This window comes from Diceros bicornis, chromosome 12 (genome assembly GCF_020826845.1).
Source record: "Diceros bicornis minor isolate mBicDic1 chromosome 12, mDicBic1.mat.cur, whole genome shotgun sequence".
In the NCBI taxonomy this organism is placed as follows: domain Eukaryota; kingdom Metazoa; phylum Chordata; class Mammalia; order Perissodactyla; family Rhinocerotidae; genus Diceros; species Diceros bicornis.
In genome coordinates this window covers 30,867,828-30,883,659 of record NC_080751.1, presented here as the reverse complement: position 1 = coordinate 30,883,659, position 15,832 = coordinate 30,867,828, and the positions used below count along the sequence as shown (strand labels likewise).

The window sequence follows — 15,832 nt, the reverse complement described above, 5'->3', positions numbered from 1 at the left end:
ATAGATTCTAATTTCAAATTCGGGATACATAGAATTTTTTTAAATCTAAAGAGGACCTCAGAAAATGTACTTGAATTAAGTAGTTATAATATACATAACAATAGAGCCCGTTAATTGATGTAATTGATGTGGACAAAATGCATTTTGAGCCCAGAGAAAAATAATATTTCTGTCTCAGATCAGGGAAAGCTTCACATACATAACTTTTGAGTTTGATGTTAGAGATCGAGTGGGAGTTTGGCGTGCAAAGGTTTTCAAGGCTGAGGGGACAGGGTGAACAAAGTCATAATGTGTTACTGGCCTAAAAGAACTTATAAGTTAAAAGAATGAGAACTATGCAGAAGTCACTTTAACACTATACACGTTAAGAGGTTAATATCCTACAAATAGATCTAACTCTGGACAAAATTGTGAAATGAGTCATTTCCTGTATTTATTCAATCATTCAATAAATATTTGTTGAGCATATACTATGTGCTAGGCACTGTTCTATACAGTGAGTAAAATAGAAAAAGTCCCTCTTCTCATGGAGCTTACATTCTAGTGTAGATAGACAATAAACAAATACATGCCTGGTACTGATAAATGTTGTGACCGAAAATAGAGCAGCAAAAGGTTAGAGAGTGAGTTTGGGAAGGGTAATGATGTGTATTGAGGAAGTCCTCTGTGAGAGAGGCAGTCAGTCAGCCAAGCATTTCCCCAGAGGAAGAGAGAGCCAGGAAGTGGGAACAGCGAGTACAAAAGCCTTGAGACTGTAGCATGTTGAGTGAGTGAAAGGGTTAGCAAGGAAACCAGTGTGATTGAATTGGAGTGAGAAAGGGGAAAATGGTGGGAAATAAGGTTGGGAGTGGGGGAGAGGCTATTTTGAAGAGCCTTGGATTTTACTTTGAATGAGTTGCAAATCCACTGGAGAGTTTTGAACTAAGGAGTGAAATGATCTAAGGTTTCAAAGCATCCCTCCTATCTTTTCTTCAGTATCTCTTCTGGTATACCCCCTAAGATCTGGTGACCTAGAGAAAAAGAGAACAGAGTTAAACCCATAGGACTCATCTCTCCCCATTGCTGGATCCTCAGGCACACGTTCTCCCTTGTTTTCTTCTTCCCCTAGGCCACAGCGATTCACTCTCACATCTCTTCTACTGCCACAGGCCCACCTGTAACATTTGTAGGGCTGGATATTTGCAAGGCTCAGGACAGGCATACAAATGGAAGACCATATACCATAAGTCTAAAATATTTAAAAGTTTTAAATCAAGCTAACAAACTGGAATAAAATATATTTTCTTCTCCTACCTTGGGTATACTTTGACAAATATATTTTCATAATGACCTGGAAGCCAGATTCAAATCTAGTGTTCTTGAACTCCTCAGAGTTCTAGAATCTCCCTCTGGGCCCCAGAGTCCTTAGCCTGCCTTCCTTTTCTTCTTCTACCTCAGCTCTGTCCTGTACTTTAGCAGCCCTTATGTGCACACATATAATACCCCAGCTTTCTGTCCAAGCCCTGTCTGCACTCCGTGAATGTAGTTACCCCCTGGCCACTCCACGTGAGGACAGAACTTGAGAAGAGGACTGTGCAGACCCTGGAAGCAGGCTTGGCCTTTGGGGCAGGGAATTCCAGGGTGCCCAGAGCATGGTCTAGAAAGGGGAGACTGGGTTCCATGGACTTATCACCTCATGGAGAGAAGCATGGACAGAGGGCCTGCTGAAACACAGGGCCCAGCACTTCACTTGGGTCTGAGGGCAGTACTGCACTGCAACAATGTGTTTTCCCCAGCAAAGCTTCTTTTCTTCAGGCAGTCATCAAAGTTCCACTCCAAGAGTTGATGTGTGTGTGCGTGTGTGTGTGTGTATATATATATATATATATATATATATATATATAATACTTACATTACTACCTTTTTTTAAAACACAAATAATGCAATACTATACATACTGTTGTACAGATGTATACTAGTTTATTTAAACCATCTCCTATTTATGTATATTTGTGTCATTTCCAGCAGTTTCAAAAATAAATGATTGTACAGAAGTTATTTCATGTGTGCCAGTATATTTGTAGGTTAAATTCCTGAAGCAGGGTTTTGCAGCCTTGGCACCATTAACATTTTGGACTGGATGATTCTTTGTTATGAGAGGCTATCCTGTACATTACAGGATGTTTAGCAGTATCCCGGGCTTCTACCCATCAGATGCCAGTAGTATTGCACCCCCTTCTCCAGGTGTGACAACCAAAATTATCTCCCATCACTACCAAATGTCCCATAAGGGCACATTACACTTTTTAATTCTTGCAAGTTTAAAAAAAAATATTGTTAATCTCTGCAGGGTAACCTGGGTTCTCAGTCTAATTGACTCATGTCCTTGAAATGTGAGGCTTTCTTTCACCTTTCCCAATTCTGTTAGATGTTTTTATGAAAGAACTGTTATGAACGTTTTTTGCTATATTCACTCATTTTTTTCCTTAAGGTGATAGATCTTTAAGATTTCTCTATTTAAATAAACCATCAAAACTGATAACTTTTATCCTCTTCAGCTGCATTCCTATTTCTTTTCCTTCTTATAGCCAAACTATTCAAGGGTTGAAATTGTTTATACTCCCTTCATTTCCTCACTGCCTACTCATTCCTCAGTTGAACCCATTCTGGTTTCCATCAATCCCAGCCCTCAACAAAAACCTTTTGATAAACTCAGTAACGACTTCTATGTTGATAATGCCAGTGGACGTTTTTCAACCCGTTTTGCTTGATCTAAGTTAAAATTGACACTTTGACCACTTCCTTCTAGAAACTGTTTATTTACTTTTCTTTTTGACAAATACTCTTGGGTTTCCTCCTAGCTCTTTGATTACTGCTTCTTTTTGTTATTTGCTGTCTCATCCTCTATCCAACCAGTCAATACCAGGAGTTCCTCAAGGGCTCAGTCTTAGATTTTCTGCTTCTCACTCTAGACTCTTTCCCCAAGTGATTTCAACTACATCCCATGCTTCAGGTATCACTTATACATAGATGATTCATGAATTTATATCTCCAGGCCAGACCTCCTTTCAGAGCTCCAGACTACTAGATCCAGATGCTTATAGGACACCTGAAATGGCTCAAAGTTATCTCAAGTTCAGCGTGTCCCGAACTGAACTCAATCATTTTCTCTTCCTTCGTGTTTGGTTCTCTTCCATGTTCTCTATTTCTGTGAATAGCAAGTTATTCAAGACAGTGACCTGGAATTCATCCTCACCACTTTGTTTTGTTTTAAACTTATATTTATTGAGAACTTGACATATGCTAACCATTGTTTTAAGTGGTTTACATGTCTTTTTTTTTTAAACTCACAACCACCCATGTCCAGTCATCACCAAGTTCTGTTGGTCCATCCACTTCTCTTCATTTCCAGCAGCACCATCTTCTACCCAGCTACCATCATCTCTACTTGCACTACAGAGTGCCTGTAGGGAAGCACGATATTCTACCCCATAATCTCAATCATCACTCCTACCCTTCCTCATTCTTTGAAATGGACAATTTAAGAACAGTTTTAAGCCTCCTACCTCACTCCATGCCAACAAAATTATTGCTCTAAATTTTTCTATAGAGAAATTCTAGGGCCACCACTGCAGTATAGTCTCTTGCTAGTCTCTTTGAATCCACTTTGGCGATTAATTACCCCTATCCCCCCAATCTCTTCTCCACTGTACAACTGGATGATCTGTCTAAGCTGGAAATTTGATCATGTTGTCAGTCACCATTTCCTCTTGTATCCTACTAATATATATTACTAAAAATCTCTCAGTAGCCAAAATCCTTTACATGATTCATAAGGCCCTCTTGGTCCTGCCTCTGCCTATCTCTTTCTGTTCTGTCAAATTCATCCTGAGGCTAACTCCTTTTGTATCTTAAGATGGTAACCAAGAGCTCCCAAGGCTACATAGTTCTTCATCCACTTCAAGAGAGTTTCTTCACATATCCCTAGTTGCATTGTGCTTAGGCTAACTTAGGTTGCATGCCCACCCTTGAACCTCAAGTTTTGTCATCTAGGGAATGTCAGGCACTGATTGGCTAAGGTAAATCAGGGCCCATCCTTGGAGCTAGGGGTGGGGTTAATCCCACCCAAATCCCGTGGATGTTAACACTGTGTGATATGGGTAAAATTGATGCTATGAAGACAACCAGAGTATTCTTTTTATCTTCCTATTACACACTCTTATAGCTCCAGGCATCCCTCCATTGTAGCATTTGTCATACTTGTAGCTTTATTTGTGTGATTTCTGATTTAATAACTGTCTCTACATCTAGACGAAAAATTTCCATTAGTCCAGGGAACTATGTTTTTTCTCACCATTGTATTTCCAGTGCCTAGCATAGGGTGTGGAACATAGTAGGTATTCAATAACTGTTGAAAGAATGAAGTTTACTACTCAGTTTTACATTCCCCCTGGCAGGTAATTTAATCACTATCCTATCAGCTCAGTTGAGATTAGATTACATCTTTGAAAGCTCCAGGCTGGTGTCTCTAATTTCCGTCTCCAAGTAGTCAATTCTTGACACACCACTGAGTGCTATTTGTGAAACAAATTTGGTCACATTATGTTCTTTTAACATCTTTCAGTAGTTTCTGATTTCTTGCAGGATAAAGTTCTTCAGGATGGCATACAAAGCCCTTCTGGTTTGGCCCCTACCAAACTGTGGCTCTTTAATCTCAAGAGCAAAGCTATAGACTGCTGCCCTTTCCTGAGGTGATTTTTTTTCAATCATAGCCCCTCCCTCATCCCTTACCAAATGTTTTTAGAGGTCTTTTCTCTGGAGGGGTCTACTTTCTCCAGGTACTCCCCCATATCCTGCTTGGGTAAAGGCAAATGAAGGACGCTAAAGGTCCAACTGTTTGGTGTTCAGGTTTTCACTTAATCCCCACTTTTAACCCTGCTTCATAATCTCCTACCATCTACTGTGACAAATGTCCCCAAATCAAGTCTCTCCCATTTTGGAAAATAAATCTCAGTCTCCTGAGGTGGTCATGACAGTATGTATTACCAGAGTATGTGTGGGTATGAGTGTGTGTGTGGAGAGGTATGGGATTGGGGGGTGGACCCAGGCTTGTAGCCCCTCTCTATATGGACTTTCACCCTGCCCTCACATTCTCACCCCTGATCCTTTCTGGTTTTTTTGTGGAGATAATTAGTTCTCTTTTTTTCTCTGATTACCTCTGTGGTCATTTAGGTTGTAACTTTCTCTACTCTGCTAAGTGCACTGCTACTCTTCCATCTATGTGTCATGCAACTGACATTTGTTAAAATCTCTTTTGTCTGCTGTGGTGTCTTTTGTTTACCCTTTGGACCCTATACTTTTTAGAAAATTTATTTAACTGTCAAAGAGGTGGGATGCTTCTGTGTGGTTAATTTTCCTTGTTTAACCAAGGTATTCTGATATGTTTTTATGGTTTTTTTTGTTGTTAGTTTTCTAATCCACTTGGAATTTTTGTATATATGAAGTAGGGTGCTAATTTAAATTTTTTCCTCCAAATGGAGAGTCAATTATCCACATCATTTTTAGATGAAATAATTTGAAATGCTGTTTTAATCATATTCTTTACTAAATTCACACATGCACACACACATACACATATACATACATATATCTGGATTTGAATCTGAATTCACTACTCTGTTTTCATTGTTTTATTTGGACAACTCTAGTATGACAGTTTTAATTGCTATCGTTTTATAGTTTGTTTTGGTATTTGGTTAGTGTGGTAGCCGTATAAGTGCACCACTCAGATCTCCTCCAAGAGAACCTACTCTGGGGAACATAGTTGACTGACAGCCAGCTGCTACCCCTTTGGAACTACCATTCTGTTTCTACTGAAGCCACAAATACTTCAAGCTGCTCTCAGCCAGTGACTGAACATAGCAGGAGTACTAAACTTGTCCTTTTCTGCCCAATGCAGAAGTTCTCTTATGGGTACCTTTGGCTTGGGGAACTTCTTATCAGCCTGAATGAGACTTTCTTGGAGCTACACTGTAGTCGGAAGCTTTTTCCACCCAGTAATTCCTGCCCTCCTTTTTACAGAGGTCAAACTTGCTTTATGGTCTGCAGGCTTTCTCTGCCAGTTGCTGAGTCCATCTATTTTATCCTTCAGTTAATATCTTGCATGTCTAATCCCTTCTTGGCATCTGCTTCCCTGAGGACCAGAACTGACATAGGTGGTACAGGGAGTGGTGCAAGAAATCAGGCAGTAAGATGGGGTTTGGGTAAAGGTTTACTCCATCCCTGGCACAAGGTGGCCACTTGACTACTGATTTCACGAGTGGTGACCTAGGAAAACATCCCAGAAGAGGGGAATGCTGTTGCCTATACATTCAGGCATTTGAAAGATATGGGGGAAACAATGCCTACAAGGACAGCAGAGCTGGGCAATTTAAGTTGTCCTGCTGCCTTGCAGAGGGATATTGAGAAATTGAGGGCACTTAACACACAGTTAAAACTAAGTTTGGGAGCCAGGAGGCCTCTTTGGAGCTTCACAAAGAGGCCCTTATTTTGTGCAGTGGAAGAACAGATGTGGGATTTGACAGAGTTACAGAGTTCTAAAGATATTTCAACGCTCATCCTAGGAAAGTTTGCTATGACGTTTTGGGCCCTGGTTGGGAAAGCTTGAAGCTTTGAAACATGGGATAGGTGCCCCTGAGGATTTTGGCTCTGTAGACACCCCTGGACCTTCAAGGTTTGCAGAAATGGCTCGTACCTCCTAGTAAAAGGTAACATTTTCCCCCTTGCAGAAAGACCTCTTCCATAGTTGCTCCCATTTCTTCTCCTGGCTGAGAGGTTGTGGTAACTAGAGTTAAATCTCAGCGTAATCTGCCTGGGGACTATTTGGCCTAATAAGGGAGGAAAGAGATTACACACTGAAGGAATTGAAATAATAAGCTAGCATACACTAGCAGGAGCCAGAGAAGAAAACTTAGGATTGGATTTTGAGGGTGCTTGATCAAGGGGGCTGGAGGTTAAGACTAGATAATCAAGATTTCATGGACTTGAGATGCCTTTGGGACAGAAGATTTAACTGTGGCCAGGACCCCAAGGGGTGGGGCAAACTCACTGCTAGGGTAGCTCTTGGAAGCCTGGAAAAAGTGAGAGATGTAGAAATGAGCTCACGTCATGACTCCTGGAGAAAATAGCTGTTTATTTTGGCATACTTGTGTGGTTACTGCTCGCTTATTAGTTCTAACTAATTGTTTTGTAACAATTCAGAGGGTTTTATAGATGGTCATCTGCAAATATTTTTGTTCTTCTCTACCTCCTTTTAACATCTTGTCATGTTGATTAGGACCTCAGAACATCGATGAGAGTAATAGTGGTGATTCTTGTTTTCTTTCTGACTTTAATGGCAATGTCTGCATTGTTGTATACATGTTCTTAATTTCTGATAGATACCACTCACCAAGTTAAGGACATTTCCTAATATTCTCAATTCTCTAGGAAATGTACATTGAATTTTATAAATTGCCTTTTTTGCATCTTGTGATCATATCGTTTTTCTTCTGTAATCTCTATAATGGATCATATTCTCATTTTACCCCTCCTTGCATTCCCACAGATCTACTTGGTCCTAATAGCTTTTGTCAATATTTTATTAAGACAATTTATTTGTTTTCATAAATGATAATGGTATATGTATTTTTATGCTTTCTTTTTTTTGAATATCATCTCTTGGAATTTATGAGTCCTTGGCAATTGCGTTAAATTTTATAGCCACAATATCAAAAACTATAGCCAACTTGGCAATTTTGGTTTTCATGAAACACTGGGTATTCTTTAGTGCTTCCCAACACATGCAGAATAAAGTTCAGAGTCCTAAGTCTAATATTCTAAACCCCTCTACAATCTGACCTCTATTTACTATCTTCTTTGTCCATTGATAAAACTGTTTCCCATCCGTAGATGGCCTTTCCCTTTATAATCATCCTTTAAAGCCCAGTTCAAATATCCCCTTTCCTTGTGGAAATCCAATTCAAAGTCCACTTCTTAGAAACTTCTACTTTTTCTTCGAGTTAGAACTAATCTATTCTCTTCCCTCCCCATCTTTTTTTTTAATAATGTTCATGTTTTTGTATTATTATTTTTTTTTATAATTTTTATCTATTTATTTTTCCCCCAAAGCCCCAGTAGATAGTTGTATGTCATAGCTGCACATCCTTCTAGTTGCTGTATGTGGGACATGGCCTCAGCATGGTCGGAGAAGCGGTCCGTCGGTGCGCACCCGGGATTCGAACCCGGGCCGCCAGCAGTGGAGCGCGCGCACCCAACTGCTAAGCCATGGGGCCGGCCCCCCATCTGTTTTTTTAGTGAGGAAGATTAGCCCTGAGCTAACATCTGTTGCCAATCTTCCTCTTTTTGCTTGAGGAAGGTGGTTGTTGGGCTGACATCTGTGCCAATCTTCCTCTATTTTGTATGTGGGACGCCTCCACAGCGTGGCTTGATGAGTGGTGTGTAGGTTCGCACCTGGGGTCTGAAACTGTGAACCCTGGGCCGCCGAAGTGGAGCATGCGAACTGAACCACTATGCCACTGGGCTGGCCCCCTTCTCCCCATCTTTTTAACATGACTTTTTTTTTAAACCTTTACTAGAGTGCTTATCAATCTACCTTTCATTATATTAGTAACTCTATATAGAGTTACTGTAGAGAGACTATATAGACTATAAGTCCCAGGAGGAAACAGACTATTCTGTAACTTAGTACTGTGCTCATAATAGGTAGTTTTAATTACCTTTAAATTAATTTTGTAAATTTCAGAGTTATTTTGAAATCTGTTACAGTGATTTGAGATAGTAAAACTGGGATTGTTTTAAATATTACCTCTATAAAAGTCACTTATGCCCCATTTGCTTTCTAGGATATTCAAGTGAATATCCAGCTGATACGTTGGTTGGTGACTTCACACTCATATGTAATGTCAGACATCTTTGTCTTCAAAACTGTTTTGCCCCTCCAGGCTTGCTATTCATGTCACAGATCCTATTGTCTTCACAATCCTCAGGCCAAAATCCTCAGCCATAACTGCCTCTTTCTCTTCCCTCGGCATTCTGCCTACACTTCCTTCTGAGTTAATCTAAGTCCATCCATTTTCTTTTTATATTTGCTCTGCAGTATCTTGGTATCAGTTCAGCACACTTTTTCTGAACATTGTCTCTTCCCAGGAGTGGGTCCTTGGCAATTCTCTGAGTAGTTGCTTATACCAGGTTTAGGGTTACTAGATTTAGCAAACAAAACAGGACACCCAGTTAAAGTTGAATTTCAAAGAAACAAGGAATAATTTTTTTTAATATAAATATATCCCAAATATTGCATGGGCCATACTTACACTGAACTTTTGTTTATCTGAAATTCCAGTTTCACTTGGCATTCTGCTATTTTATCTGGCAATCCTAATCAGGTTGGACGTCTTTCCTAAGCTGAGCCTATCATTTTCTCCTCCAGGAGAACTGAAACTCAGAGACAGGTAACTTCCTTTGGGACAGCCATATTTTGCCCCATGCTGTGAAAATATGTTTGCTTAGAAGAATAAAGCTGTTATGTTGAAAGAAGCACAAATGAGGCCATGAGACTCCACAGGCAAGTAGAGAGGGAGAAGTGCCTTAGTTCCTGACGACTTGCCAGTCCTGGTTTTAGTCTACCACAGGTAGTGTGATTTGGCTTCTGTGAAATAAAATTCATGGTCCTGTGATAAATTTCCCGTTTCACTTTAGCTTAACTTAGGTTGGTTTCTGTTCCTTGATACCAAGACATATTTTCTCTTTTTCATTTTCACTGCCTACCACCCTAGTCTCAAGTCTCATGAGCCTGGAATTTTGTCAATGCCTGTTAAACTTTCACATGATCTCAGTGTCTACCTTCTTGCAAGTAACCAAGCATATTCTTGCTTGATTAAATGCTTTGAAAATATTGCTGACCATCTCCTCTTGTTTTATATTCTTTAATAACATTTGCTTTCTAATTCTAGTGAAGAACAGGCACAGGATTAAGGAGTAAAAGATATGTGAAATTGGTTTAAAAATGAAAAGGCTGCTCTATATTCTAAACATACAATACCAAGTGAAAATGAAGTTGTTAGTCCCTTTATCTGCAACTCTCTTTCCCAAATAGCTGCACATCTTCCTCCACTTCACTCAGGTCTCTGCTCAAATGTTCCCTACTCAGAGAGGCCATTCTGGATGATTTTATCTAAAGTAGTACCTTTTCTTTATCATTCTGTCCCCTTACCCACTTCTTTTGCTTTAAAGAACCTATTACTACCTGACGTGTTGTATACTTATTTACTGTCAGTTCCCATTCACTAGAATGTGAGCATAGGAATTTTATCTGTTTTGTTTACTGATGATTTCCCTGCACACATTATAGTGCCTGGCACATAGTAAGTGTAAAATAAATGAGTGCTATGCTTGGCTGAACTGAACTAAGAAAGATACTGATATTCATACTACTATCTTAGATCCAGAAACTTAAGATATTCTATAAGAGAAGAAAAAATGATGGTATAAAAACTAATTTATGGGTAGAGGTAAAATGGCCAGATAGCCATTAGTGATGATTATTAAAAGTCATGTAGATAAGCAATATATTATCAAGACTCCCATTGGATTCCTTGTAGATAACATCTCTGACTCTTGGGTCACCATGGTAATGTGTGCTTAAGTTATTTCTTAGGAACTGAGAGTTGACTCTTTGTCCAGTTCAGGCCAGTTGAGACCATCGACCCATCAACTGGGCCTGCATGAATGTCCCATAGGTGACCTTTTTTTTTTTTTTTTAATAATTTTATTTATTTATTTTTACCCCAAAGCCCCAGTAGATAGTTGTATGTCATAGCTGCATATCCTTCTAGTTGCTGTATGTGGGATGCGGCCTCAGCATGGCCGGACAAGCAGTGCGTCCGTGTGCGCCGGGATCCGAACCCGGGCCGCCAGCAGCGGAGCGCGTGCACTTAACTGCTAAGCCACGGGGCTGGCCCACCATAGGTGACCTTTTGATGTCAGGGGGCCGAAAATTCCACTCTCAGATCGTGCTCATGTCACCATTTTGTGAACATGTGTCCTATGAAGAGCCATGAAGCTTGACTGTGCTTGCACAAATCATCAATTCCCTCACTTTTCCTTACCTCCAATCATCTATCCCCACGTTTCAGACCACCCTGCCTCTTTATCCCATAAATATCCCTGATCCCCATTTTTGAAGAGGTGGATTTCAAAGTTGTTCTCCCATCTGCTTGCTTGGCAGCCTTGTGAATAAACCCTTTCTCTACAGCAAAACTCATTGTCTTGGTGATTGGCATACTGTATGGTGGACAAAATGAGCCTGGTTTGGTAACAATTGGTGAGCCAACCAGGAGCCAAGTCCAGACGGACATTTTGCCCATGGTTCATTGGCCCCTTGCTAGTATTGAGAGCCTGTAGACAAATCTGAGCAGCTGCCAGGACCACTTGTCCCAGGGACTGTCCCCAGGACTTTCCCTGGCTTAGTGTCGCCAACCTCTGGTGCATAATTTCGTTTTTTTGCCGCAGAGAAACAGTTTCTGGGTTTGGAAGATGTATTTTCGATGAGTTAACTTCGGTACAAGTGACCAGATTTTTATTTCTTCTTCTCTCTGGTTTGACTTCCAAATGGAAGCCCTGGTTTGAACTTTGTTGTGAGGGTCCTGGTTTCGGGGATGCCCTAAATTTAGGGAAGAATTAGAGAATTTCTGCTCACATAAGTTCTCCTGGTACTGTTTGGTTTTTGAGATCTCCTGGTACTGTCTGGTTTCTGAGTTCTGGGTCTAGCTGCAGCCTGAATAGCATAAATATATTTATGACCAGCTATGTCTAAATTCTGAAACAATGGGAAATGTTAATTTGGTCCCCACCTGCAGCTTTGGTGCACATTCTTGAGAATTGGGTGACTTTTACTTACGAGCTCATGAAAAGGAAAAAGATTATATTCTTTTGTAACACTGTGTGGTCACAGTATTCTTTAGACTCCGGAGAGAAATGAAAATGGTTCCTTAAATTATGGTACAATCTTGCAATTAGATCTGTTTTGTAAATGGGAAAAGAATGGGATGAAATACTTTATGTTCAGTCTTTTATGTTATTATACCAAAATAAGTCTGTGCAAAGGAGATGTGTGATTGTGGTTCAGTAAGAGGGAAAGATAAAGAAACCTGTTTTGCCTGATTCTAATGAAAAGGAGGACAATTTACTGCTAATTCAGTCAAATACTCCAACGCTCCTCCTCCTCCCCCATATGGTGGCACTGCCGCTCCTCTGCCGCCCCAGTCTGAGCCCCAACCTCAGGCTCCAACTCCTCTGGTCCCCGAGGGTTGAGAAATAGCAATTGTCTCCCCTTCTTATACCTGGCTGGGTACCCAGTTTGGCCAGGGAGCCATCCAAACCCAGTTGGGGCAATTTCCTTTAAGGCAAGTCCCTATTGGAGGCCTGGATGCCACTATGGGTCAGCCAGTGGGTCTGATGTGGGTACCCTTTCCCTTCTCAACCTTGGACTTGTTTAACTGGAAAAATAACTTGCTTACCTATAGAGATGACCTGAGGAGAATGGAAAATCTATTCTCATCAATTTTTGGCACTCATAATGCCACCTGGGCAGATGTACAAAATCTATTGAATACCCTTCCGACCTCTGAGGAATGCTGAATGGTATTAGAGAAACCTAGGGAAGAAGCGAATCAGCTGCACACAGAAACTCCAGGTAACCCTGTGGGGGTCAATGCCACTATTGCTGTGCCCACAGTTGACCCCACTTGGAATGTGAATGCTGGAGAAAGGGCTAAACTGGAACATTACTGGGATTGCATTCTGACCATACTCCAGAAAGGGGTTCCAAAGCAAAGTAGTGTTAATAAGGTCTATGAGGTAAAACAAAACCCTGGTGAGGTTGGAATTTTTACAAAGAATTTTTGAGGCATATAGACAATACACAGATATAGATCCAGAGGCACCTTGGAACCTAAAAATGGTAAACATGACTTTTATTGGTCAAAGTAGGCCAGACATTCAGATAAAGTTACAAAAAAGTGGAAGGAGCCCTGGGAATGCCTATGTTCCAGTTGGTTGAGATTGCCTTTAAAGTTTTCAATGGCGGGGACCAAGCCCAGGAAAGAAAAGAACAATGGGAGATAAAGCAACAAGCCACCTTGTTGGCAGCTACATTGTCTCAAGGACCGTCTTGAGTGCTACCACAAAGAAGAACCCAACCTAAGGTAGGCCGCCCTGGGCCCCAAACCCCAAGCCACAAGGGACACCTGTGGTGGGACCCCACCAGTGCACCTACTGTAAACAAGAGGGCCATTGAAATGTCCCAGTTGAAATAAGACTCGTTGAAATAAGACTCTTAAAGAAGAGGGACAACAGGCAGCACACCAAATGCCTGAGATCACCGATCGTGATCAAGAATCATGAGGCCCAGGGGCTTCCCAGTTTCACCGACCCTGTGAAGATTTCCTACGTGGAGCCCTGGGTAACCATGATGGTGGGAAATAGACTTTTGGACTTCTTGATTGATATGGGGGCTACTTACTCAGTTTTGAACGTTTGGCTTTCTAAACTCTGAAAAGACAATGCTAGTGATGGGGGTCTCAGGAGAAACCTTGAAAAAGTCACTTCTCCAATCCCTAGACTGTCAAATGGGAAAAATGTACTTAAAGCATAGTTGCTTGTACATGCCCGAGTGTCCTGTTCCATTATTTGGATGAGATTTACTGACCAGACTGAACACCAAAGTGACCTTTGCGCCTGGACGAATGGACATTAAGGTACCACCTGAACAGGCCTGCACCCCTCCAGGCATCATTACTGCAGCAAACTAGGGAGCCTCCAATAGAAGTTCTGGAAGAAGTCTTATAAGAGCTAAGCCCGGACATATGGGTGGGTGGGAGGCCAGGACGGGTAAAGACTGCAGTACCTGTACAGGTCAGAATTTGTCCCGAGTCAAAGATTCCAAACTTAAGACCGTACCCATTAAAAGAACATGCCAGATGGGGAATTCAGCCTTTATTGACTGCTTTTCTTGACTATGACCTTATTTGCCTTTGCCGGTCCTCATATAACACCCCATTGACAGTGCGAAAACCAGGCACACAAGAGTACCGCTTTGTGCAGGACTTGACGGCGATTAACCAGATTGTGGAAGACATCCACCCAGTGGTGCCTAATCCTTATACCCTGCTTACCACCTTATCTGGAGATTTCAATTGGTTCTCGGTTCTGGATCTCAAGGATGCAATTTTTGCATACCCTTTAGCTCCAACTCTCAGGAGCTATTTGCTTTTGAATGGGAAGATCCTGAGATGAGAGTCCAACAGCACTGCTGTTGGACTGTCCTTCCTCAGAGCTTTAAAAACTCCCCTACTATCTTTGCTGAAATTTTAGCCAGGGATTTGAGGAATCTCCAGCTGAGAGAAAGAGCTCTTCTCCAATATGTGGATGACATTCTGATTGCTAGTAAAACCAGAGGCCTCAGACCAAAACACGATTTTGACTCTAAATTTCCTAGCCGAATGTGGCTATAAGGTCTCAAAAAGGCCCAGATCTCACAGCTGTCTGTTAAATATCTGGGTTTTGAGCCGTCAGAGGGGCAAAGAAGCCTACTCCCTGACAGGAGAGAGGCACTAACCAGAGTAGCAGTGCTCACTTCTAGGAGACAATTGTGAGGATTCCTGGGCATAGGAAGATTCTGCCATATCTGGATCCCCTACTGTGGACTGATAGCCAAGCCCCTCAATGAGGCTCTCAAGGGAGGAGACAATGAACCATCAATTCGACTGGAGAATCAGTTCGACTGGAGAATGATATAAAGCCTTCCAAACCGTTAAAGAGAAGCTGCTTACCACCCCTGCTCTAGGCCTCCCAGACATTAGAAAGCCATTTGAAGGAATTAGCCTCAAGGTATGGACCCAGAATCTGGGTTACATCAGGTCTGTTGCCTGTGTCTCCAAACAGTTGGATATAGTAGCTAAAGGATGGCTTGTTTGCCTGAGAGTGGTAGCAGTCACTTGTGACTTTATACAGGAGGCAGAGAAGTTTACTTTGGGTCAGCCCACCACTGTGCACACTCCTCACTGTGTGTTTCCTCTTGGAACAAAAGGGAGGATACTGGCTCACCTCTTGGAGGCTAGGCAAGTATCAAGCCATACTACTAGACAATCCTAATGTCACTCTGAAAGTGGTCTCAACCTCAAATCCAGCCACTCTACTTCCCACTAGTATTGAAGAACCTGTACATAATTGTATTCAGATAATTGAACAAGTTTATTGTAGCCGTCCCTATCTGACAGACCGGCCATTGGAAAACCCAGACTTTGAGATGTGCATGGATGGGAGCAGCTTCATGGAGCAAAGACAATGCCGAGCTGGATATGCGGTGGTAACCCATCAAAAGACTCTGGAAGCAGAAGCCCTTCCGCCAGGTACCTCTGTGCAAAAAGCAGAGCTTATAGCTCTGATGAGAGCCCTCCATTTTCATCAAGACAGGACAGTGACCATTTTTACTGATTCCAAGTATGCTTTCCCAGTGGTCCATGCCCATGGAGCCATCTGGAAGGAAAAAAGATTAAACATGCTAAAGAAATTTTAGACTTACTAGAGGATGTCCTGGAAGCAAAAGCAGTGGCCATTGTCAACTGTCCAGGACACCAGAAATCTGACTGACTACCCAGTTAAACAACTGGGCAGATAAGGCTGCAAAACTAGCAGCCAGGACAAAAGCACCTAGGTCCCTGATAATGGTTCTGATTCTTGAAGAGGATTTGATGAAATGCCACCCAAAATACTCTCCTGAAGACTTAGATAGGGC

At 41.6% G+C, this 15,832-nt stretch overlaps 1 long non-coding RNA gene across 1 annotated transcript in view; it reads left to right on the top strand.

Annotated features, from left to right (window-relative positions):
• The window catches only part of LOC131411953 (uncharacterized), a 198,955-nt gene that overhangs the window by 1,287 nt on the left and 181,836 nt on the right, over window positions 1-15,832 (top strand). The gene's annotated exons all lie outside the window — the stretch shown is intronic.